The following is a 12,500-nucleotide window of genomic DNA, read 5'->3' on the forward strand; positions in this document are numbered from 1 at the left end:
GCCCAACAAGCCATGCCACGGCCTCGGCCCGCATGACATGCCACGGCCTCGGACCGCATGCCTTGCTACGGCGTCGCCCAACATGCCATGCCACGGCCTCGGCCCGCATGCCATGCCACGGCCTCGGCCCGCATGACATGCCACGGCCTCGGCCATCATGCCATGCCACGGCCTCGGCCCGCATGCCTTGCCACGGCGTTGCCCAACATGCCATGCCACGGCCTCGGCCCGCATGCCATGCCATGCCATGCCACGGCCACGGCCCGCATGCCATGCCACGGCCACGGCCCGCATGCCATGCCACGGCCACGGCCCGCATGCCATGCCACGGCCACGGCCCGCATGCCATGCCACGGCCACGGCCTCGGCCCGCATGCCTTGCTACGGCGTCGCCCAACATGCCATGCCACGGCCTCGGCCCGCATGCCGTGCCACGGCCTCGGCCCGCATGCCGTGCCACGGCCTCGGCCCGCATGCCTTGCCACGGCGTTGCCCAACATGCCATGCCACGGCCTCGGCCCGCATGCCATGCCATGCCACGGCCCGCATGTCTTGCCACGGCGTTGCCAAACATGCCATGCCACGGCCTCGGCCCGCATGCCTTGCGACGGCGTCGCCCAACATGCCATGCCACGGCCACGGCCCGCATGCCATGGCACGGCCTCGGCCCGCATGCCTTGCTACGGCGTTGCCCAACATGCCATGCCACGGCCTCGGCCCGCATGCCTTGCCACCGCGTTGCCCAGCATGCCATGCCACCGCGTTGCCCGGCGTGCCATGCCTTAGCCTTGGCCAACATGTCGAGCCACGGCCTCGGCCCGCATGCCATGCCATGCCACGGCCCGCATGTCTTGCCACGGCGTTGCCAAACATGCCATGCCACGGCCTCGGCCCGCATGACGTGCCACGGCCTCGGCCCGCATGACATGCCACGGCCTCGGCCCGCATGCCTTGCTACGGCGTCGCCCAACATGCCTTGCCACGGCCTCGGCCCGCATGCCATGCCACGGCCTCGGCCCGCATGCCTTGCCACGACGTCGCCCAACTTGCCATGCCACGGCCTCGGCCCGCATGCCATGCCACGGCCTCGGCGCGCATGACATGCCACGGCCTCGGCCCGCATGCCTTGCTACGGCGTCGCCCAACATGCCATGCCACGGCCTCGGCCCGCATGCCATGCCACGGCCTCGGCCCGCATGCCATGCCACGGCCTCGGCCCGCATGCCATGCCACGGCATCGGCCCGCATGACAGGCCACGGCCTCGGACCGCATGCCTTGCTACGGCGTCGCCCAACATGCCATGCCACGGCCTCGGCCCGCATGCCATGCCACGGCCTCGGCCCGCATGCCACGGCACGGCCTCGGCCCGCATGCCTTGCTACGGCGTCGCCCAACATGCCATGCCACGGCCTCGGCCCGCATGCCATGCCACGGCCTCGGCCCGCATGACATGCCACGGCCTCGGACCGCATGCCTTGCTACGGCGTCGCCCAACATGCCATGCCACGGCCTCGGCCCGCATGCCTTGCGACGGCGTCGCCCAACATGCCATGCCACGGCCTCTGCCCGCATGCCATGCCACGGCCTCGGCCCGCATGCCTTGCCACGACGTCGCCCAACTTGCCATGCCACGGCCTCGGCCCGCATGCCATGCCACGGCCTCGGCTCGCATGACATGCCACGGCCTCGGCCCGCATGCCTTGCTACGGCGTTGCCCAACATGCCATGCCACGGCCTCGGCCCGCATGCCTTGCCACCGCGTTGCCCAGCATGCCGTGCCACCGCGTTGCCCGGCGTGCCATGCCTTAGCCTTGGCCAACATGTCGTGCCACGGCCTCAGCCCGCATGCCATGCCACGGACGGCCTCGGCCCGCATGCCATGCCACGGCCTCGGCCCGCATGTCTTGCCACGGCGTTGCCCAACATGCCATGCCACGGCCTCGGCCCCCATGCCTTGCCACCGCGCTGCCCAGCATGCCATGCCACGGCCTCGGCCAGCATGCCATGCCACGGCCTCGGCCAGCATGCCATGGCACTGTCTTGGTCAGCATGCCATGCCATGGCACCGCCTTGTCCAGCACGCCGTGCCGCAGCGTTGGCCAGCATGCCTTGGCCGGCATGCCATGCCGGTCCGTTGCCCGGCATGCCACGGCCGTGGCGGCATGGCAAGCCACGGCCTCGGCCAGCATGCCATGCCCCGGCCTCGCCCAGCATGCCATGGCACGGTCTTGGTCAGCATGCCATGCCATGGCACCGCCTTGTGCAGCGTTGGCCAGCATGCCTTGGCCGGCATGCCATGCCAATGCCTTGGGCCAACATGGCGTGCCACGGGCTGGGCGAGCACGGCATGCCACGGGCTGGGCGAGCATGCCACGCCACGGCCTTGGCTAGCAGCAAGGCATGCCACGGCCTCGGCGAGCATGCCATGCCATGCCAAGGCCAAGGCCAAAGCCAAGGCCAAGGCAGTGGGCAAGGCCAAGTCCCTGTGCAAGGCATGGCCAAGGCCAAGGCCAAGGCCATGGCGTGCCACCGCCTCGATCGATCTTTTTGAACATGATTCTTTTATAATCTTACCCAAACCGTGCAACACAATTAAAAATGCACTACAATCAATTTTAAATGTCATTCCCTATTTTTTTGCAATTTTTCTGGAGCTTTTCGAATTTTTAAAGCCCTTATTTGGCATAAAAAAATCAAAATAAAATAAAAAAAATGAAAAAAATAATTTAATAATTTCTATAATTACTAGTGAATCATCCTTTAATTATGGGAATTTTTCCATAATTTTTTGACCATTTTTATTAATTTTTATTATTTTTTAAGTATTAATATCGAAATAAATTAAAATAAAATATTTTCTGTAAAAAAATATTTTTTTTAATTTTTTTTATGGTGTATTAAATTATTTCCTACAACTTTCATGTTGAAAGTTTTGGCAAAAAACCATTACTTTTAAAAAAAACCCCATTATGACTCCTCGAACATGCTTGATGTTTCCTCCTGCCAGATTGAAAAGGGCTTAACAGGCTATTATAAGGGGGGGCACCTCCCTTGCCCAGGGCAAGGCAGTGGCAGGTACGCCCCATGTTGGGTGCGGCCTGGGCTGCGGCCTTGGGTTACATGCACTGCGGCTCGACCGCGGCCTGGGCTGCGGCCTGGGGCGGCTCGGCCGCGGCCTTGGGCGGCCTGGACCGCGGCCTTGGGCGGCCTTGGGCGGCCTTGCACGGCCTGGGCGCGGCCTTGGGCGGCCTGGGCGCGGCCTGGGCGCGGCCTTGCGCGGCCTTGCGCGGCCTGGGCGCGGCCTTGGGCGGCCTGGGCGCGGCCTTGCGCGGCCTGGGCGCGGCCTTGGGCGGCCTGGGCGCGGCCTGGGCGCGGCCTTGGGCAGCATGGCGTGGCATGCGCGCGGGCGTGGGCGGCCTGGCATGCGCGCGGCATGGGCAGCACGGCATGGCATGCGCACGGCCTGGGCGGCCTGGCATGCAGCCGGCCTGGCATGCCCGCGGCGTGGGCAGCACGACATGGCTTGCGCACGGCCTGGGCGGCCTGGCATGCAGCTGGCCTGGCATGCCCGCGGCGTGGGCAGCACGGCATGGCATGCGCACGGCCTGGGCGGCCTGGCATGCAGCCGGCCTGGGCAGCACGGCATGGCATGCGCACGGCCTGGGCGGCCTGGCATGCGGCCGGCCAGGGCAGCGTGGCCTGTGCGAATACCGCGCGCGTGGTCTTTTGACCACGGTGCGCGTGTTGCGCGCATGGTCGCGAACGCCTTTGCACGCCTTCGCACGCAACGCACGTCTAGTGATAAGAACCGCAGCCAAGGCAGCCAAGCCCCAAGGCCAAGGCCAGCAACATGGCATGCCACAGCGAAGGCAGCCCAGCCAAAGCCAGCAGCATGCCATGCCAAGGCCAGCAGCATGCCATGCCACGGCCAAGGCAGCCCAGCCAAAGCTAGCAGCATGCCATGCCACGGCCAAGGCAGGCCAACCAAAGCCAGCAGCATGCCATGCCAAGGCCAAGGCCAGCAGCATGCCATGCCACGGCCAAGGCAGGCCAGCCAAAGCCAGCAGCATGCCATGCCAAGGCCTAGGCCACCAGCATGCCATGCCACGGCCAAGGCAGCCCAGCCAAAGCCAGCAGCATGCCATGCCAAGGCCTAGGCCAGCAGCATGCCATGCCACGGCCAAGGCAGCCCAGCCAAAGCCAGCAGCATGCCATGCCAAGGCCAGCAGCATGCCATGCCACGGCCAAGGCAGCCCAGCCAAAGCCAGCAGCATGCCATGCCACGGCCAAGGCAGGCCAACCAAAGCCAGCAGCATGCCATGCCAACGCCAAGGCCAGCAGCATGCCATGCCACGGCCAAGGCAGGCCAGCCAAAGCCAGCAGCATGCCATGCCAAGGCCTAGGCCACCAGCATGCCATGCCACGGCCAAGGCAGCCCAGCCAAAGCCAGCAGCATGCCATGCCAAGGCCTAGGCCAGCAGCATGCCATGCCACGGCCAAGGCAGGCCAGCCAAAGCCAGCAGCATGCCATGCCAAGGCCTAGGCCAGCAGCATGCCATGCCACGGCCAAGGCAGGCCAGCCAAAGCCAGCAGCATGCCATGCCAAGGCCTAGGCCACCAGCATGCCATGCCACGGCCAAGGCAGCCCAGCCAAAGCCAGCAGCAGGCCATGCCAAGGCCAAGGCCACCAGCATGCCATGCCACGGCCAAGGCAACCCAGCCAAAGCCAGCAGCACGCCATGCCAAGGCCAAGGCCAGCAGCATGCCATGCCACGGCCAAGGCAGCCCAGCCAAAGCCAGCAGCATGACATGCCAAGGCCTAGGCCAGCAGCATGCCATGCCACGGCCAAGGCGGGCCAGCCAAAGCCAGCAGCATGCCATGCCAAGGCCTAGGCCAGCAGCATGCCATGCCACGGCCAAGGCAGGCCAGCCAAAGCCAGCAGCATGCCATGCCAAGGCCAAGGCCAGCAGCATGCCATGCCACGGCCAAGGCAGCCCAGCCAAAGCCAGCAGCATGCCATGCCAAGGCCTAGGCCAGCAGCATGCCATGCCACGGCCAAGGCAGGCCAGCCAAAGCCAGCAGCATGCCATGCCAAGGCCTAGGCCACCAGCATGCCATGCCACGGCCAAGGCAGCCCAGCCAAAGCCAGCAGCATGCCATGCCAAGGCCTAGGCCAGCAGCATGCCATGCCACGGCCAAGGCAGCCCAGCCAAAGCCAGCAGCATGCCATGCCAAGGCCAAGGCCAGCATCATGCCATGCCACGGCCAAGGCAGGCCAACCAAAGCCAGCAGCATGCCATGCCAAGGCCAAGGCCAGCAGCATGCCATGCCACGGCCAACGCAGGCCAGCCAAAGCCAGCAGCATGCCATGCCAAGGCCTAGGCCAGCAGCATGCCATGCCACGGCCAAGGCAGCCCAGCCAAAGCCAGCAGCATGCCATGCCAAGGCCTAGGCCAGCAGCATGCCATGCCACGGCCAAGGCAGCCCAGCCAAAGCCAGCAGCATGCCATGCCAAGGCCAAGGCCAGCAGCATGCCATGCCACGGCCAACGCAGGCCAGCCAAAGCCAGCAGCATGCCATGCCAAGGCCTAGGCCACCAGCATGCCATGCCACGGCCAAGGCAGCCCAGCCAAAGCCAGCAGCATGCCATGCCAAGTGTCACGGCCTTGGAATTTCTGAACCAACCCTCAGTCTTTCCAAGCCAACCGTGCGGCCTTAGATGCTTGTAGCACGCGTTGCTCGCACCTAAGTAAGCCTTTTGTGGAAGGGAGCTAGGGGAATGCACACACAAGAGAGACTTTGAGAATGTTAGCTTTGTATTACTTGGGAGAAAGCTTACAACTTGGATACTTCTTAGTTCTTAGTTGTTACATAGGTTGGTTTGGCCAAATGAGGGCCTCCCCTTTATATAGCCTTACATAGAATATTCTAGAGCTACCATGGTGGAGAGTGTTCTAGACACTTCCACCTATTACATCTAATAGACTATTCTAGAACTATATGGATGGAGGGGATTCTAGATCCTTCCCTCATCCTTACAAAGAGCCTATTCTAGAACATACACACAACCTTTATTCTAGAGTCTTCTAGGCAATTCTCCCATAGCCTTTATTCTAGAGAGTTCCAGAACTCTCTAGCATTCTTTATGGTCTTTACCCTTTCTCAAGTCTTCCAGGAGCTTCCAAGCCATTCCAGTAGTCTCTTTTTCTTGAGATTTCCTTCTCTTGGACAATTTGGCCTGGTCACGTTGGCGGGTCGTGACACAAGGCCTAGGCCAGCAGCATGCCATGCCACGGCCAAGGCAGCCCAGCCAAAGCCAGCAGCATGCCATGCCAAGGCCTAGGCCAGCAGCATGCCATGCCACGGCCAAGGCAGGCCAGCCAAAGCCAGCAGCATGCCATGCCAAGGCCAAGGCCAGCAGCATGCCATGCCACGGCCAAGGCAGGCCAGCCAAAGCCAGCAGCATGCCATGCCAAGGCCTAGGCCAGCAGCATGCCATGCCACGGCCAAGGCAGCCCAGCCAAAGCCAGCAGCATGCCATGCCAAGGCCAAGGCCAGCAGCATGCCATGCCACGGCCAAGGCAGCCCAGCCAAAGCCAGCAGCATGCCAGGCCAAGGCCTAGGCCACCAGCATGCCATGCCACGGCCAAGGCAGCCCAGCCAAAGCCAGCAGCATGCCACGCCAAGGCCTAGGCCAGCAGCATCCCATGCCACGGCCAAGGCAGCCCAGCCAAAGCCAGCAGCATGCCATGGCAAGGCCAAGGCCAGGAGCATGCCATGCCACGGCCAAGGCAGCCCAGCCAAAGCCAGCAGCATGCCATGCCAAGGCCAAGGCCAGCAGCATGCCATGCCACGGCCAAGGCAGCCCAGCCAAAGCCAGCAGCATGCCATGCCAAGGCCTAGGCCAGCAGCATGCCATGCCACGGCCAAGGCAGGCCAGCCAAAGCCAGCAGCATGCCATGCCAAGGCCAAGGCCAGCAGCATGCCATGCCACGGCCAAGGCAGCCCAGCCAAAGCCAGCAGCATGCCATGCCAAGGCCAAGGCCAGGAGCATGCCATGCCACGGCCAAGGCAGCCCAGCCAAAGCCAGCAGCATGCCATGCCAAGGCCAAGGCCAGCAGCATGCCATGCCACGGCCAAGGCAGGCCAGCCAAAGCCAGCAGCATGCCATGCCAAGGCCAAGGCCAGCAGCATGCCATGCCACGGCCAAGGCAGCCCAGCCAAAGCCAGCAGCATGCCATGCCAAGGCCTAGGCCAGCAGCATGCCATGCCACGGCCAAGGCAGCCCAGCCAAAGCCAGCAGCATGCCATGCCAAGGCCTAGGCCACCAGCATGCCATGCCACGGCCAAGGCAGCCCAGCCAAAGCCAGCAGCATGCCATGCCAAGGCCTAGGCCAGAAGCATGCCATGCCACGGCCAAGGCAGGCCAGCCAAAGCCAGCAGCATGCCATGCCAAGGCCAAGGCCAGCAGCATGCCATGCCACGGCCAAGGCAGCCCTGCCAAAGCCAGCAGCATGCCATGCCAAGGCCTAGGCCAGCAGGATGCCATGCCACGGCCAAGTGTCACGGCCTTGGAATTTCTGAACCAACCCTCAGTCTTTCCAAGCCAACCGTGCGGCCTTAGATGCTTCTAGCACGCGTTGCTCGCACCTAAGTAAGCCTTTTGTGGAAGGGAGCTAGGGGAATGCACACACAAGAGAGTTTTGAGAAACTTAGAGAGCTCTTGGGAAATGCTTATATTATATTGCAACTTGAGTTACATAGGTTTAGTTGGTTTGGCCAAATGAGGGCCTCCCCTTTATATAGCCTTACAAGGATCATTCTAGAACTACTATAGTGGAGAGTGTTCTAGACACTTCCACCTATTATATCTAATAGACTATTCTAGAACTATATGGATGGAGGGGATTCTAGATCCTTCCCTCATCCTTACAAAGACCCTACTCTAGAACATACAAGACTTATGTAGAAGGTTCTAGAGTTATATACAATGCTTTATAATACTCTATATTATTCTAGAATTTTCTAGGCAATGCTCCTGTAGCCTTTATTCTTGTAACCATTCTAGAGAGTTCCAGAACTCTCTAGCATCCTTCATGGCCTTCATACTCTCTCAAGTCTTCCAGGAGCTTCCAAGCCATTCCACTAGTCTCTTCTTCTTGAGGCTTCCTCTTTGTAGGGTATTTTGCCTTGGTAATTCGGCGGGGCGTGACATTCTCCCCCACCTATGCTCGCGACGCCCTCGTCGCGTCGGTCTTGATGATTCGGCGGGGTGTGACATTCTCCCCCACCTATGCTTGCGACGCCCTCGTCGCGTCTCCATCCTTGAAGTTGTAGTCTTTTTCCTTGACTTACTCCTTCTTGGTTTTGACTGTGCCACGTTGTACTTGGTACATGACATGCTACCACCGCTAGTCCCTGATGCCCTTGTCAGGGGGACATTACCCTGCCTACCGCCATGCTTGTCCGTTCCCCTACCCATGGGAAACCCGCCCCGCGCGGACACCACCCTTGGTGCGGACTCCACATTGAAGGTGCTTGGCGTAAGTCCCACGTACCGTCCCAGCACCATGCCACAGTCATCAACTTTTTCGGGCCACTCACCAAGATGCAGCTCAACCCCTTGGGCCATGCCATCCATAGGCTTTACCTTGGCGTTTTCCACCTTCATCAATCCTTGACCCCCGTCAAGGTTCGGATTAACCCGCTTGGCCTCTTCCGCATTGATGAAGTGGTGCGATGCCCCGGTGTCGACCATGACTTGGGTTGCCTCCCCATCGACCTTGCCCTCTACGTACATCAAACCCTTATCCCCTTGGGTTGATGCAGTAGGCTTCGCTTCAAGCAGCTGCAGAGATCCCACGCAAGACTGCTCTTCCCTTTCTTGCTCCTCCAGCTTTGCAATGAGACTCCTCCTCTTAGGACAATCCCTTGCCCAATGTAGCTCATCGCAAAGGAAGCAGTTATCCCTTGGCTTCATATCCTTAACCCGCATTGCCCATTTGCCCAAGTTTGTAGCAGCCTCCCTTCCGCGGTTCTCCTCTGTGTGAGTTACTCCCGACATAGTGCCCTTCCTTCCTCAAGTCACGACGCCTTCGCAACCCGCTCTGATACCAACTAGTTACAACGCCTTTGTAACCTTGGCTCTGATACCAACTGTCACAACGCCTTTGTAACCTTGGCTCTGATACCAACTGGTTACAACGCCTTTGTAACCTTGGCTCTGATACCAACTGTCACGGCCTTGGAATTTCTGAACCAACCCTCAGTCTTTCCAAGCCAACCGTGCGGCCTTAGATGCTTCTAGCACGCGTTGCTCGCACCTAAGTAAGCCTTTTGTGGAAGGGAGCTAGGGGAATGCACACACAAGAGAGTTTTGAGAAACTTAGAGAGCTCTTGGGAAATGCTTATATTATATTGCAACTTGAGTTACATAGGTTTAGTTGGTTTGGCCAAATGAGGGCCTCCCCTTTATATAGCCTTACAAGGATCATTCTAGAACTACTATAGTGGAGAGTGTTCTAGACACTTCCACCTATTATATCTAATAGACTATTCTAGAACTATATGGATGGAGGGGATTCTAGATCCTTCCCTCATCCTTACAAAGACCCTACTCTAGAACATACAAGACTTATGTAGAAGGTTCTAGAGTTATATACAATGCTTTATAATACTCTATATTATTCTAGAATTTTCTAGGCAATGCTCCTGTAGCCTTTATTCTTGTAACCATTCTAGAGAGTTCCAGAACTCTCTAGCATCCTTCATGGCCTTCATACTCTCTCAAGTCTTCCAGGAGCTTCCAAGCCATTCCACTAGTCTCTTCTTCTTGAGGCTTCCTCTTTGTAGGGTATTTTGCCTTGGTAATTCGGCGGGGCGTGACACAAGGCAGGCCAGCCAAAGCCAGCAGCATGCCATGCCAGGGCCTAGGCCAGCAGCATGCCATGCCACGGCCAAGGCAGGCCAGCCAAAGCCAGCAGCATGCCATGCCAAGGCCTAGGCCACCAGCATGCCATGCCACGGCCAAGGCAGCCCAGCCAAAGCCAGCAGCATGCCATGCCAAGGCCAAGGCCAGCAGCATGCCATGCCACGGCCAAGGCAGCCCAGCCAAAGCCAGCAGCATGCCATGCCAAGGCCTAGGCCAGCAGCATGCCATGCCACGGCCAAGGCAGGCCAGCCAAAGCCAGCAGCATGCCATGCCAAGGCCTAGGCCACCAGCATACCATGCCACGGCCAAGGCAGGCCAGCCAAAGCCAGCAGCATGCCATGCCAAGGCCTAGGCCAGCAGCATGCCATGCCACGGCCAAGGCAGGCCAGCCAAAGCCAGCAGCATGCCATGCCAAGGCCAAGGCCAGCAGCATGCCATGCCACGGCCAAGGCAGGCCAACCAAAGCCAGCAGCATGCCATGCCAAGGCCAAGGCCAGCAGCATGCCATGCCACGGCCAAGGCAGGCCAGCCAAAGCCAGCAGCATGCCATGCCAAGGCCTAGGCCACCAGCATGCCATGCCACGGCCAAGGCAGCCCAGCCAAAGCCAGCAGCATGCCATGCCAAGGCCTAGGCCAGCAGCATGCCATGCCACGGCCAAGGCAGCCCAGCCAAAGCCAGCAGCATGCCATGCCAAGGCCAAGGCCAGCAGCATGCCATGCCACGGCCAAGGCAGGCCAGCCAAAGCCAGCAGCATGCCATGCCAAGGCCAAGGCCAGCAGCATGCCATGCCACGGCCAAGGCAGCCCAGCCAAAGCCAGCAGCATGCCATGCCAAGGCCTAGGCCAGCAGCATGCCATGCCACGGCCAAGGCAGGCCAGCCAAAGCCAGCAGCATGCCATGCCAAGGCCTAGGCCAGCAGCATGCCATGCCACGGCCAAGGCAGGCCAGCCAAAGCCAGCAGCATGCCATGCCAAGGCCTAGGCCACCAGCATGCCATGCCACGGCCAAGGCAGCCCAGCCAAAGCCAGCAGCATGCCATGCCAAGGCCAAGGCCAGCAGCATGCCATGCCACGGCCAAGGCAGCCCAGCCAAAGCCAGCAGCATGCCATGCCAAGGCCAAGGCCAGCAGCATGCCATGCCACGGCCAAGGCAGCCCAGCCAAAGCCAGCAGCATGACATGCCAAGGCCTAGGCCAGCAGCATGCCATGCCACGGCCAAGGCAGGCCAGCCAAAGCCAGCAGCATGCCATGCCAAGGCCTAGGCCAGCAGCATGCCATGCCACGGCCAAGGCAGGCCAGCCAAAGCCAGCAGCATGCCATGCCAAGGCCAAGGCCAGCAGCATGCCATGCCACGGCCAAGGCAGCCCAGCCAAAGCCAGCAGCATGCCATGCCAAGGCCTAGGCCAGCAGCATGCCATGCCACGGCCAAGGCAGCCCAGCCAAAGCCAGTAGCATGCCATGCCAAGGCCTAGGCCACCAGCATGCCATGCCACGGCCAAGGCAGCCCAGCCAAAGCCAGCAGCATGCCATGCCAAGGCCTAGGCCAGCAGCATGCCATGCCACGGCCAAGGCCAAGGCCAAGGCCAAGGCAGCCCATCCGAAGCCAGCAACATTCCATGCCAAGGCCAACGCAGCCCAGCCAAAGCCAGCGGCATGCCATGCCAAGGCCAAGGCCAGCCGCATGTCTTGCCACGGCCTTGTCCCGCAGCGTGGCGTGCCTTGGCCTTGGGCTAGAACATCGCATGCCATGCCCTTGGCAAGCAATCCTGTCCCTCGTGTAATTGCCATTTGGTTTGGCTTTGACTTACGTATATGTTGCCCTGCGAAATGCTTGTCCCTCGGGTAATAGCCGTTTGGTTGCCTTTGACTTGCGAACACGTTGCTATTGCTTTCCCCAGTGGAAGCTTGTTGGGAAAAGTATGTCCCTCGGAAGTTGCCTGTTGCGTTTGTTATTTGCATTCGAGCTATCCGATGCTTGCTCGGTTTCTCTAAGAGTTTTTGCACGTTCGTCGGGCTTTTTAATTATTTATTTACTCATAAAAATTATAATAAAATAAATTAAAAATAAAAAAATAATTAAAAAAATTACTATAATTACTAGTGCCTCATCTTATAATTGTTGGAATTTTTCTAGAATTTTTTGAGTATTTTTAGTAATTTTTATTATTTTTTAAGTATTAAAATTGAAATAAATTAAAATAAAATATTTCGGTGGCCAAATATTTTTTTATAATTTTTTTTATGGTGTATTAAATTATTTCATACAACTTTCATGTTGAAAGTTTTGGCAAAAAACCATTACTTTTTAAAAAAACCCTATTATGACTCCTCGAACATGGTTGATGTTTCCTCCTGCCAGATTGAAAAGGGCTTAACAGGCTATTATAAGGGGGGGGCACCTCCCTTAAGGCTGGCCAGCATGGCCAGGCCACAGGCCACGCCTATGCCTAGGCGGGCGCTTGGCACATGCCATCGCTTGGCTTGTGGCATTGGCTTGTGGCATCGAAACTACATAGCCAAGCACGGGATACGTCGAGTGGCGGCCCGCGGTGGTGGCGGTGGCACGT

The sequence above is a fragment of the Camellia sinensis genome, chromosome 6, assembly GCF_055761805.1.
Source record: "Camellia sinensis isolate YWXY chromosome 6, ASM5576180v1, whole genome shotgun sequence".
In the NCBI taxonomy this organism is placed as follows: domain Eukaryota; kingdom Viridiplantae; phylum Streptophyta; class Magnoliopsida; order Ericales; family Theaceae; genus Camellia; species Camellia sinensis.